Consider the following 13,212-nt stretch of genomic DNA (forward strand, 5'->3'; position numbering starts at 1 on the left):
AAATGAGATTGCCAAAAAAAGGGCAGATAATCACCATTCAAGAAGAAAGAGAACAATAACTAGATGGCTAAAAGAGACTATCACAGATACAAAAGAAGCAATCTTCAATGGAAGATTAACTTTATCGGTCGCATGTTTAATGAAATCTCTGAGACAGGTGATTTGTCATCCTTTGATTCATTTTTTTTTCTCATTTAGATTTAATCCCAGTATCTCTTAATATCTCTCTCCTTCCTAGTTCTTATTTTTATTTATTCCCTCTCTCTCTCTCTTTTAGATTAATGAAAACCCTGAGCCTTTGGCAAGTCCGTTGGTTTAAGCCCCTACTAGGGTCACAAACCCACATAACTGAGCTCAACTAAATAATAATACATTTACTTGATAACGGTCATTGTGAAAAAGCACATTTGGGTGGCTTTGATTTTTATCTTCTAATCCATAATAAGTTGAAAATTTGCAGTGTTTTAAATATGTTCTTTTGGAATTTTGATTATATTTTATTGAGTTATTGTTGCATGCCAAATATTCATCGAAAATTTCTTTTTGATGTGATGTGAAATTTCATATTTTATATGAGCTACATTCTTCCCATTTTGTGATCACTATTTAAGGTTGATTTTTTTGAAAATTATTTCTTGTTTGGAACAAAGATTACGGTGGTTCAACTCAACTTATATCAAAGTCTTTTCACTAAATGAGTAAAAAGGAATTGGCTAAATGGTGAAAGGCATTTTTCCACATTAAATTAGCCAAACAACTCAAATCTGTTCCTCAAAATTTTTTTTTTTTTAAAAAGCCTCAAATCTTTGGCATGCCTTTATTACTTTAAATGTTTAAGATAGATTCAATGCAAAATTTTAAGACTTGAATTCAATGGATTGGTTAATTTGATATTTTGTCTCTACATATTTTTCCAATCAATAAATTCTCTTCATCAAACTTTTTTGTCATTAAACTTACAGGAAAATTTTAGAAGGGAAGGAAGAAGAGGTGGTGGAGGAACTTTTTGAGATAGTGATAGGCTAAGAATGTATTGATCCATTGTGATGAATTAATTGATTAATTAGCCAAGTTTATTAATAAATCAAATTAACATGCAATGTATGTGGCAGCACAAACAAATCACTGACTAAAATATAATGCAACGGAAAATAAAAGTTAACATGGTGATTTGTTTACGAATGGGGAAAACCTCCGAGGTAGAAATTCCACCGAGTGATTTTAAGGTCACCACTCCCGAGAATCTACTATTATCAAAATAAGCAGTTACAAATAAAGGAATCCCAATACCTTATACCAACCTACAGTTGAACCCTTACTCCAATACACAATTGAACTAGTTCTGTAGTGACAATCTCTCCTTGTATTGCACGGCTCCTAGTACGTACTTGATCACCAACTTGAGAAGGATGTTGGCTGCAAAGTTCTTCTATTCATCACACGATGAAGATCATGAAGTTGCTTGGTCACAGAACCCTACGGTGTACAAACATAGCAGTTTCTTCAAGAGAAAGAAGAACTAGGGCAAATTCTGTCTCTGGTCACAATTTGCATGAACAAGACTTTGCTTAATACTCGCACAACCTTTGACGGCCCTTAAAATAATCATTATATATGTTTAGGGTTGTGAGAAAAGAAAGCCTAAATATGCATTCACAGATTGGATGAAAATCAGAACTAAAAATCTATTTTTCATAAATCTCAACAGATACCCTGTCTGTTGAGTAGCTGTCGAGCTTCATGCTTAGACAGCTTTTAAGTAGGGGTGGCAATTCGTGTTCGCGTTTCGGGTTCGTGTCGTGTCAAGTCATGAGTATTCGACTACATAGGTCAACACTAACCCGACATGTTTATTAAACGGGTCAAGATTCCTCAACCCTAACACGACCCATTTATTAAACAGGTCAGTCGTGTCGACCTGTTTATCAAATTTTATCAAAATGAAAAATAAAAATGAATGAAAAAACAAACAAATAAATATTTTTAATATAAAATTCAGAATTAATAAGTAACTGCATCACAAATAATCATTCAAAATTAAAGCATATCCCAATATCACAAATAATCAAGCACAATATGTCAAAGAAAATAAATCAAAACAACTAATAAGTTTATATACCTAGAGTTTGAAGGATATATTGGTAAAATATCATTTAATTAAACGGGTTAGACGGGTCAAACGAGTTCTATGTGTTCAACACTAACCCAACCCATTTATTAAACGAGTTAGTCGTGTCAACCCGAATATAACACGAACCCGTTAAGCCTCAACCCATAACCTGCTAATTTCGTGTCGTGTCGTGTCGGGTTCGCGAGTCGTGTCAAATTTTGCCACCCCTACTTTTAAGCCTCGATAGATACTAGCTGTTGAGCTAGCTGTCGAGATTTAAAATCCTGCACTTCAATACTTGAATCTTGGATAGACTTGCATGACTTTAACACTTGAACTTGAAACCTTGTTCCTTGAAGTATTAAACACGTCCTAGATCTACTCAAATACAAGTAAAATGCATTTTGTCAAAGGATTAGCCAATTAAATAAAGTGTTGACATATGTTCCTAACATAAATCACATATGTCCTAACAAATAGTGTGGATGTTGTGGAGTTAAAAGAATTAATATCTTTTCGAATAGCAGTACAAACTTCTTGGTGTGATGGCCAAAGAGGCCATATGTTCTGCTACAAGACTACAAGACCTATAACAATCTGATTGCACATAAGAATCCACCAATCAAGCATTAAAAACAACCTCCCCAAGAGATGTCCTTCATGATAAATTTTGATGGAGCAAAAGAACAAAGCACATTGGGAGCGGGAGTTTTTATTTGAGATCATAATTGGTACCTCATTGCAACATTGAGTTGCAAATGGAGAGCCAATGTGGATTAGGAGGAGGTAGAACTAGCAATGGTTGGCTAGACCGCTAGGCTATTAATTTTGCAATTGAGATAGTTGCAAGAGATATCATCTTAGAGTGAGATTTAGCAAATGTTATCTACAAGCTAGGATCCGAGGAGGAAGATAATTCATGTTGGGAGCTGTGGTGGAGGACTCAATATTAAGAATGAATTTGTTCAAGACATGGAAGGTAAGCTATTCTAGGTGAGAGTCAAATCAGCATGCATATGTATTGGTATGGCTTGCTTATTGATTAGCTAAACATTGATATAATGAATATGAATAGTATTTAATACAAGTTATCTTTGATTTGTTTAAGGGAAAAAAAGGGAGACCAATACCCAAACATACTCTCTCTCTCTAAAATGCTTTCAAAGAAGAAAAGTTGCAGTTGCTCCATATACTTTATGGTGGTTTTGATATATGATTCTATTTGTCCCACCTTGAGTGTCATTTGTTTTGACTCTTTCTTTTTTTCAATATTAGTATTGCTACATTTTCATTGATTTGTTTTTTTTTTATCCTCCATGGGCAAATGCACTTCCAGTGTGGACCCCTATGATTACTATTACAATTGTAGAAGTTTTCATGTAAATATCAATTTCCTGTCATTAGATTTGATCCATATATTGCACCCTAAGGGTGTAATAATTCTAATAAATTTATTGCAAAAATAGGTAGGAAGGTGATTACTAATATACTGTGAACATGACCTTGGTTCATTTACACTTCTAATACCTATTGCATTGAGTGTTTTTGTTCTGTAATGAAGTAATAGTTGAATAAATTTATTTTGAAAAATTACTGATTTTATCAGAATTTGTTGTAACTTCAGTTATATATATTTCCCTAGAGGATATTAAATATAAGTAGATATGGGGCTTCACCGTTTCAAGCTAGCTTTTTACTTATCTTAAATTCTTGACTGTGCATAAGGCAATAATCAATGAAGTAGGAGCCTATGTTGCAAAAAATATTTGTGTCATGTATCTTTCTATTTTGAAAGAACAACATTCTCTTTATTTAGCCTTCACAGCTACCATTCTAGTTTGAGTAAACTTAGCAATTTCAAACATGATCATTAGGTTCATATTCTTTTGTATATTAACCTTAACAAATTATATTTACTCTATTTTTAGTAACATGTAATGTAATTGAAACTAATTCCTCAAAAATTAAATCACATAATAAGTATTATGCTTGGTCTTGAAGATAATTTCTTATAAAATATTTTAAAATAAATTAATACCGATCTTGTGCATTGCACGGGAACATTGGCTAGTAATAACTAATAGTCGAAACATTTGACTTTTTGTTAATTACTCCTCATTGTGTCACGTGGCTTTATAATTTAATCACAAGATTACATTTAAAAAAACCAAAAATTGTATCTATTCGTCGTATTCGATCAACTGATTAAAAAAACCGTTTCTATGAAATTTTTACTACGTTTGTGTTCAATTGCCTATATAAATTAGAGATACACCTTTTTGTCTTGAGTAGAAAGATTAGAAAAACTTCTTTCTCATCACTTTCACTTCTATACTCTTCTCTCTCTCTCTCTCTCTCTCTCTCTGAAGTTTATTTCCTGTCGACAACTCTGAAAATTTCTCCAGATATCTTCCTCACGTTTTACCACACAAAAAATGATTCATTCCCGGCTTTATTTTGTTACTCTTTATCCAACCCTAATGCAACCTCTTCACTTCCATCTTAGATGATGAAATTTCTGAGTTCCCAAGCCCCGTCAGTCTATTTCTATGGATCTGCCTCTTTATTTATTGTCAACATCTCTTCAATTATTTTGTTCACTATTATGCTCTCCTTTTTCCCCTTTGCAAGAATACACATAGTGCAGTTTGAAGAAATAGAATAGAGGACTAGCTTCACCAGCCTTTTGCCACCACCAACTAGTGAAACTACTACTGGTAAAACTGACATCTGTTTTTTCCCCTTTCAGTTGTAGTGCTTGGGATTTTCTTTTTATATCCTCTTTGTTTGCGTGATTTTGGTGGCTAAATTTCATTTTTCTTCCCTTTTGATGTCCATGCAGTACCGCTATTGTATTGCACTGCATGTTTTAATTTAGACAATTTCCAAATTACACTATGCTTGTAGCAGTGAATTGAACGGTGCCTACTACAAGTATATGCTTATGGCCCCTTAGTCCCATCGAAACCTCTTCTTCTAATTTTTTTAAAAACTATCTATACGTGCAAGTTAGATTTAAGCTTATATAGGGAAATAAAATAAGTTATTTAACAATATATCTACATGAAAAAGCCTAAGAATGTCAAAAGTACAAGCTTTGACATGACAAAGGTTAGAGAAGAAGAAAGTGATAGCAAGAATGTAAAAAGGACACAAGCTATACGTGGAAAACCCTAAGAAATGGATGAAAAATCATAGTTTGAGCAAGAAGGGAATATTCTTGCTTTATTCAGCTTTGTATTATGTGGGAAGAAGAGGTAACTCTTGTACAATAAGAGTGTTCTTCCTTAAAAAAGAGACTTTATTTTCTACCTTCCTATCTTATCAACTTTCTCTCTCTTCTCAAAAGATCTACTTGGGTTCTTATCCTAAAAATCCAGTTGCATGTTTCTCTTATAATTTGAGGAATATGGCTAAGTACAAAGACATGTGTCAAGTTATCATTTTCTTATTTTGGACCTTTTCATAGCTATGGTATTATCTGGTGACTATAGGAGAGTGAATGTGCCAACGTGGCACTGTGGCCTACGGGTAGGTGACTTTGCCACTGCCTGGGAAACAATCCTTGGACAGTGAGAGGGACATTAAGAGTACTGTAAATGATACACGTGTCTCTAAAGTGGTCCAATATGTATTCAACCAACAAGGGGTGTTTGCATAGCTGCTGACTTTGGAAAGTCACTATCTCCCTTTTGTGAGTGCTTGAGTACCATGTCAGGTGCATATCTTACTTTCTTACTAAGGTAGTCAAACCTTTGGCACAAACCAAGGATAGGATCTTTTAGCCAACGCTTCCTCTTCCTTTGCTCATAGCCACTCCACGTTTAGGGTCCGAATCCAACCACATATGCATTCTCCCATGCCTAGGTTGGTGTAGTGTACACTATCTTTATTCTTTAATTTTGGATAAAACTTGGTAACTTCGTCAACTTTTGATTTCATGAAAGTAATTAGCATTGTGGATTTAAAGATTTTGTCTTGGTTCATTGTTATTGACATCTGTGTTTGTCCTCTATGTGTATGTTTAAATTCACTAATGAATAATTTGATTTAGATTAACTTTTTTCTCTTCTCTTTGAATCTTGGGATTTTCTTTTTCGGATTTAGGACTCAATTTCTGAATAAAATTTTGTTATTCAAATTTAATCTTCTCTACTTATGCAACACACAATAATTTCTCTCTAACCTCCACTACCAATTGAGTTTGGTCCTGTGCTATATCATTGATTTAGTTTATGTTTTTATTGTTGCATTTGAATTTGGAACATGATATAATCAAGGAGAATAAAGTTGTAATGGTTTATTTTCAACGTATACATGCATGGTATTTGGTGGTTGAGTTGCATTGCCTTAGTGTGTGTTTTTTCTTCTTGCATATATGGCAGTCGCGGGAAAGACCTTTTTTTTTTTTCTTTTCCTTTTTTTGAGAAGTTGGGAAAGTGCTTGGTTAAAAAAAAACATATTTCATATTTTAAAAAGGACATAACTTTTGTTTTCATGGATTTTTAAAAGATAAATTTAGTTATATTTGCATTTATGGTACAAAGTGACATAAAAAAAAATCTTATTTTTGCAGGTCCTACTCAATTTTCTAGATAAAGAGTTGCATGCTTAACTGCATCAAATCTAGGTTTGTTAACAATTTCTATAAATTTTTAAAAAACAATTTCCCGCTACATTTGTTTTCTACATATTAGGAATAATTATTCATCTTCTACATAAATTTACAGCATAAAATATTATAACTGACAACAAAGAATTTCCAAATAACTATGTTTTTAAACTTCTTGAAATTGCTAATTAAAAATTAATATATTCTTGAAGAAATATTACATTTTTTAACGTCTATTTGCTGTCTTTAATTTATACAGTAATATTTATGATTTGATTTTTATAAATATTTTATTCTTTATTATATTCCCAAAGTAGGAACTCTACTTTTCTTTTTTTCTTTTTTCAAGAGCAAGAAGAAGACTTATTCTCACAAAAAAGAAACAGAAATGTGCCTACCAAATTTACAAATTCCTCATTAAGAAGAAATCTTTCAGATGTTTCAGTAAAAAAAAAAAGAATTCTATTACATAAAAAGATAAATGTTATTGATGGTGTGGTTGATCCATTATCTTGGTTGCGGGATTGATTTTGAACTGGGACTTGGTTAAGTGGATCTAATTTGATAATGAATTATTCCATTGTTGGTTTGTGCATTGAGATTAAAATTTGTTATTTTCTCTGCAAATCCTAACGCAGCCTCTTCTATCCCACCTCACGTCTATCTTAAATGATGAAATTTATGGGTCCCTAAGCCCCGCCAATCTCTATTTCTATGGAGACTAGTTTTGAAGGAGGAGTTGGAGAGGCAAGTTGGTCCGAACATAAACCTAGATTCAAGGCCACTGTCAACTTTAATGGTGAGGAGTTGTTAGATGCCGGGCCGTTGATATCTACAAGGTTTGTATATAAAGTTGAGGTATGCTTAAATTTTATTTTCTATGTATATTTAAAAATTTTAGGGTTAATTATTTTGTGTTTTACCATTTGGGTATTGAGTTTATGTTCTGCAATGTTTTGCATTTTTAGTTGTTGCTGTTGGCTGTAGAGAAAAGCTCAGAAATTAGGCTCACTCTGTGATTACTTTTATTACGGCAGAGATGAAAAAAAAAATGAGGGACTTTACCACCGTCAGAGACCAGTCTTTCTCAGACACTATAACCAGTAAGTTTTCTAATTTTGTTTTATCAGTTTTCTTGTTAAATATGATTTAGGGTTTTGTTTGCGAGTGTTTTCTCTTTTAAATTGATTGATGGGTTTGGAGCCCATAGTGGATTTTGTTAATTTCAATCAAAACTCTATTTTAATGTGAAGATAGTTTTAAATTAGCGGTTCAAATTAGTTTTTCCTGTTGTATAGTTTCTTTCTTTTTTTCCTTCATGCTGTACAGTTTCTTCTCACGCTTTTGTGCCATTCCTTCCTTGCAACAACAAAGGTTCCATTCTTACATTGTTTATCTTATTACTTCCATATTGTTCACTATTGTTAAGATTCCATCTTCCTAATTAATTTATGATTTCTTATTTCAATTCTTTTTCGTATTTTTCTCCAATCGTAGTATACTATGTTCCTGTGCCAGACATTGGATCTTATGCTAAAAAATAATTGAATCAAGGTTAAAGGTACCTTGATTTCCCATTTTATTTTTCCAATTTCTTGGGGTTTTTTTTTTGTCGATTATTATTTTTTTTTGTTAGAATATTTTTCCCTTTTTGGTAGATTTTTGGAAGATTTTATTTAACTTTTTATTCACCCCTAAAATTTGAAATCATTTAGTTCTAACATTAAAAAAAAGCTTCAAAATTATGCATCAAGTTCATTTCTTCATACCCTTTTCTTAATTAGTTAATTTTCTCTTTTATTTCATATTGTGAAAATTTAAAGTTTTCTTTATTTAGGTTATGATTTTGTCATTGTTGGGGGATTTGTTTCAATTTCTTTATGCCATCTATTTCATTCAATTTTAAGTTTTGTAATAGGATATTCTAAGCATCCTAAGACTCTAATATCAACATGAGTTGCAGGTGTTGTAATATATGTGATTCCAATTTTGAATCCAACTATAATTCTTTCCTAATCTTGGTTGTGAAATTTCAGTTATAGAGAAAGGGTCTTTTTTAGGTAGATTCTTGCTTACATCTCTCTTTGTTAATGTAATTTTTTTTTTCCATATTTTCATTTCCTATGTCTTTGTCCAATCAAAGAAAATTGAAGTGCAAATTTCAATTCATTTGCCTTTTTGTTAGATTTCCGCTCTGTTCAATATAGCCTCATTTTGAGAATACAAGATTGATTGAAAATTGAGACTACCATGAGTATTCATTTTGATAGGTGTATTAAAAAACTTCCAATTATAAGTTAATGAATCTAAGTCCTAATTTTATGTAATGAGCGTGATTTTTGTATTATAAACAATAAAAACTAAAGGCCATGAGCAAGGAAAATATTTGGAGTTGAGAAATTCAAGATGAAAACCTTTGCAAGATATTGCCAACTTTTAGAAAACTTAATATCAAGAAAGCTATTAATTTGTTGTGGTTGGTCTCTCACTTTATTTTTTTAAAAGTCCATGTTGTTTAGGTATTAGGAAAGTTGTTAATTTGTTTGATAACTAAAAAATAATAGCATAATCTGAGCATATATACTCATTCTAATTTGATCATAGATTGATCAAATCAATTGGTGTTTGTTTACAATGCATCTATGATTTTGAAAACTTTATAGACCCAAAAAAGGAGGAGACTGAACCTGAATTTAGAATTCATCTCTATCTAAACTGCACTGTGATTTATTACACTATCATTAATTTTAAACTCTCTCCTTTTCTGTTTTTGTGTAGGTGATTTTGTAGATTTCCATGCACCAATGTATATCTTACATGCCCACATTGCTTATCACAAACCAAGTCCCTGTGCTACAAATAATAAATAATGCTATGAACAATGTTAAAGTTGTTCTAGATGTAAGTAGCATAATCTAGACGTAAATACCTCATTCTATTTTTATTACAAATAGATCAAATCAATTGGCGTTTGTTTTGTATTGTATTTATGATTTTGTATTTTTTTTACAACTTAAATTAGGAGAATTGCATTTATAATTCATCTCTATCTAAATTGAACAATTATGATTACTAAAAAATCATTCATTTTAAACACTCTCCTTCTATTTTTGCGTAGGTGGTTTTGTAGGTGGTTTTGCAGATTTGCATGCCGATATTGCCTATCACTAACCAAGAACGAATCTGGCGAGACCTTAGAACTAACACCAACTGCAATGCCACCATCAACTTTACTAGCAATGTCACGTCCCTATCAGTCAGGAAAAAAAAAAAAACAAATGTTAAGGTCAGATTTTAAGCCCCTCCCACGTGCCCCCACCTAACCCCACTACCCATCATTCTCCACCACTCATTTTTCTCTTATTTCTTCTCTCTTTTGGCCGGCTCTCACCTTTCTTTCTCTCTTTCATTTTTTCTTTCTTTTCTCTTCACTTAAACACACTCACTTCTCAACTCACCCGCCGGCCTCCTCTCCAAAACACACCATCTCACCATCATTTTTCCGGCAAGATCACTGAAAAAAATTTTAGGAACCCATAAGCATAGCATCTTCATCATTTTATTTGAGGTAAAAATTTCTAATCTTTTGGTGGCTTTTACACTTTTGCTTGAGGATAATTTTTATCTAAGCTTTGATAATGATACTCATGTGATTTATGAGCATTAGAAGTGATATTTATGTGTTTTTATGTATGAGTTTTGTATTGGTGGAATTTTTGATAGTGGGTATATATATTTTGTGCTAAAATGGCTATTCAAGATTTATGTATGGTGGAAAAATTTAGGGGTTTTAAGATATAATGTATGATGGTTGGTAAATTTAATTTTTGCCATTGTCATTAGGTTTATTTGGAGTTAGTGAAATTCTAAATTTCTTGTCTTGGAGGATATGTTGATTTTTGCTTTCATGGGTCTCTTAATGATGTAGTGTAAATCTTATGAAAACTAGTCATAATGTTGGAGATATTATGAAATGGGTTAACTTTATAAATTGGAGTTGATACCTTGTGAATAAATTTGTTGAGAAACCTTGGGAATGGTATATATTATCTTTGATGAGGTTAAATAGTAGGCTTGCCTAATTAAGTGTTTATTTGGAAAATCCTAAATTTTGGTTAGATACAATTTCAAGTTTTAGACTTATTGTGATCGGTTTACTTGATATTGTTTAAATTCTAGCTAATCTCCTTGGAGCTTGGAGAGTTAGGTTTTTGTGGTTGCGAGGTAAGTAGCTTCTTAATGGGATATTTTTGGAAAATTACCATATTTCACAAACGATATTTTTGGGTCAAACATATTTTGGAAAATTATATATGGATATATATTTTCTTAAAATTGTCGTGTTGTGACCCTATTACATATTATTATATATAAAAATGCATCATATTTGGTATTGCATTTGGGAAAATGCATGAATTGTTGATATGGAAAAATGAGCTTCTTTTATTTAATCTTTGAAAAGGAAATTATGGATTCTATGGTATAATAGAAAATTTAAAGATGCTTATCTTGCCTTAGTACTTGAGAAATTGATAGAAAATCTTTTTGGCAAGAATGAAGTTGAAAAACCTTACAAACTTTGTGGAAGTAGATTATTTAAGGTTTTTCTGAAACTACTTGGATATAAACTATGTGTTTCAAAGTAATGTAACTTGTGAGCATCATGTAGTTTTAACACCATGCCCTGTGTGATTTCCCGGTGATCACCCGATTTGGTTTTCATAGTCTTTGTGACAACGGAATCAAATCTAGGTCAGTGCCTTTTCATTTTGGATGACGTGTTCTTCCCTGTTGTCCATGGGGGGAAGAGGTTTTTTGATTGTGTGTGGGTGAGGCTGCTGTCCATGGGGCCAAAAGACCACATGTAAGAGAGGTCCTATTTGACGCGCTCTCTCTGCTGCCCATGGGGAGAGAGAAAAACCTTGAGGGTATGGATGAGGCTGCTGTCTATGGGGCCAAGAGTTTGAATACCAGAGAGGACAATATCATGTCAGTTGTGAATGGGTGGATCCCCTGACCGGTCTATGTGGTAGTGTGGTATATTATTGTGATAATTTATCTTATGTTAGATATTATAGCTTTGGAATTTATATTGTTAGTGCTCACAGATTATAGTCTATTGCTTCAAGGTAGTTACTTAGAGAAATTTGGTATTTCATTATTTAATCATTCTTGTCATATTATTATTATTGATGATGAAACTTGCATTTCCCCCACCCCCATTAATTATGCTACTCACTGGGCCCTGTCTCATCCCATTATTTTTATAAACTTTTCAGAGTAAGCAACAATATTTTGAGACAGCTTTTGGGGGCTAATAGTAGTTAGACTAACTACTGATGGAGGCTGAACTTTTGTAATGGAGTAATTTGATGATGTACATTTTAGAATAGGCTTGACTCATTCTTTTGTATATTATAGTGGTTGTGACTATATTCCCTCTTATGGGACAAGCTGTTGATATGTAATTATTATTCAGACCTCTATTCTTTTGTGGCCAATGGTCTTTGTAATTAATGCTTAGAACTCTGACTTATTTTGAGAGTATATTCAATGGAATTATTAAGATAATTCTTGATGTTGATACTTGATAGGATTTATATAGATTGAATTGTCAAAAAGTAAAAAATTTACAAGTACTTGAGATGTCTTTCTCACGTTTTGAACCCGTTGGGGTTTGGGACGTGACAAGCAAGACCTTTGGGAGGCGGCACTATATCTTCCCTATAACAGTAAGCGATTTAAGTGGAACAAAGATATTTTGTTTCTCTTTTTCAGTTAGTTCAATTGACAATTAACTTTGTTTTAAATTTTTTTTTCTTAAAACATTCTGTATAGACATTGATTCGTGACCATATTTTCTACCTTTGATTCATTGTATTGATTAGTAGTGTGGATTTGAAGTCTTGGTGTATTAATATTGCCGTCTTTGTGTTTATTTAAATTTCTCAGTGAATACATGGAACATACTGAATATATAAATGTATGGGAAAACTTCAGTACTGTCTTGGAAGATATTAATTTGAATTTCTTTGACATTGTTTCCTTAATATTCAGAATTAGTAAACTACTAATACTCTCTTCTATGTTTTGGATTCAAATTTTAGGCTTTAGCACTCAAATAATATTAACAATCGTCAAATCTTTCTTCTCTACATTCAAATGGCACTATTAAGTTTTAAATTAATAGTGTAACCTCCAAAATTTGCAAGCATAGTTTCTTTCTATTTTCTTTTTTATATTAAGTCATGTTTTTCTCTTCATATTGTTAAGCATAAAGAAAAAGGCTACTGCAAGTCTCTGAATTGCCAATAAACCTTCACATATCTATGCTCTCTGTTGCTGACTTCACTATGGTAACATAATTATCTGGCAGTAATCTTTAGGTTATGATATCATGCTTTTCGTCTTTACCCTATGTGTTTTCTTCTGTATCTTAATTCTAAAAATGTGTTTCTCTAGGTTTTCGTTGATGCAACAATGACTCTCC

At 32.2% G+C, this 13,212-nt stretch overlaps 1 long non-coding RNA gene across 1 annotated transcript; it reads left to right on the top strand.

Annotated features, from left to right (window-relative positions):
- The first annotated feature begins 10,113 nt into the window (after nt 1–10,113).
- On the top strand, nt 10,114–12,293 carry LOC142629901 (uncharacterized). The gene is made up of 2 exons (XR_012843147.1): nt 10,114–10,290; nt 12,002–12,293. It is a non-coding gene; the product is annotated as an uncharacterized LOC142629901 (long non-coding RNA).
- Nucleotides 12,294–13,212: the final 919 nt, after the last annotated feature.

This window comes from Castanea sativa, chromosome 3 (assembly GCF_040712315.1).
Source record: "Castanea sativa cultivar Marrone di Chiusa Pesio chromosome 3, ASM4071231v1".
Taxonomy (NCBI): Eukaryota; Viridiplantae; Streptophyta; class Magnoliopsida; order Fagales; family Fagaceae; genus Castanea; species Castanea sativa.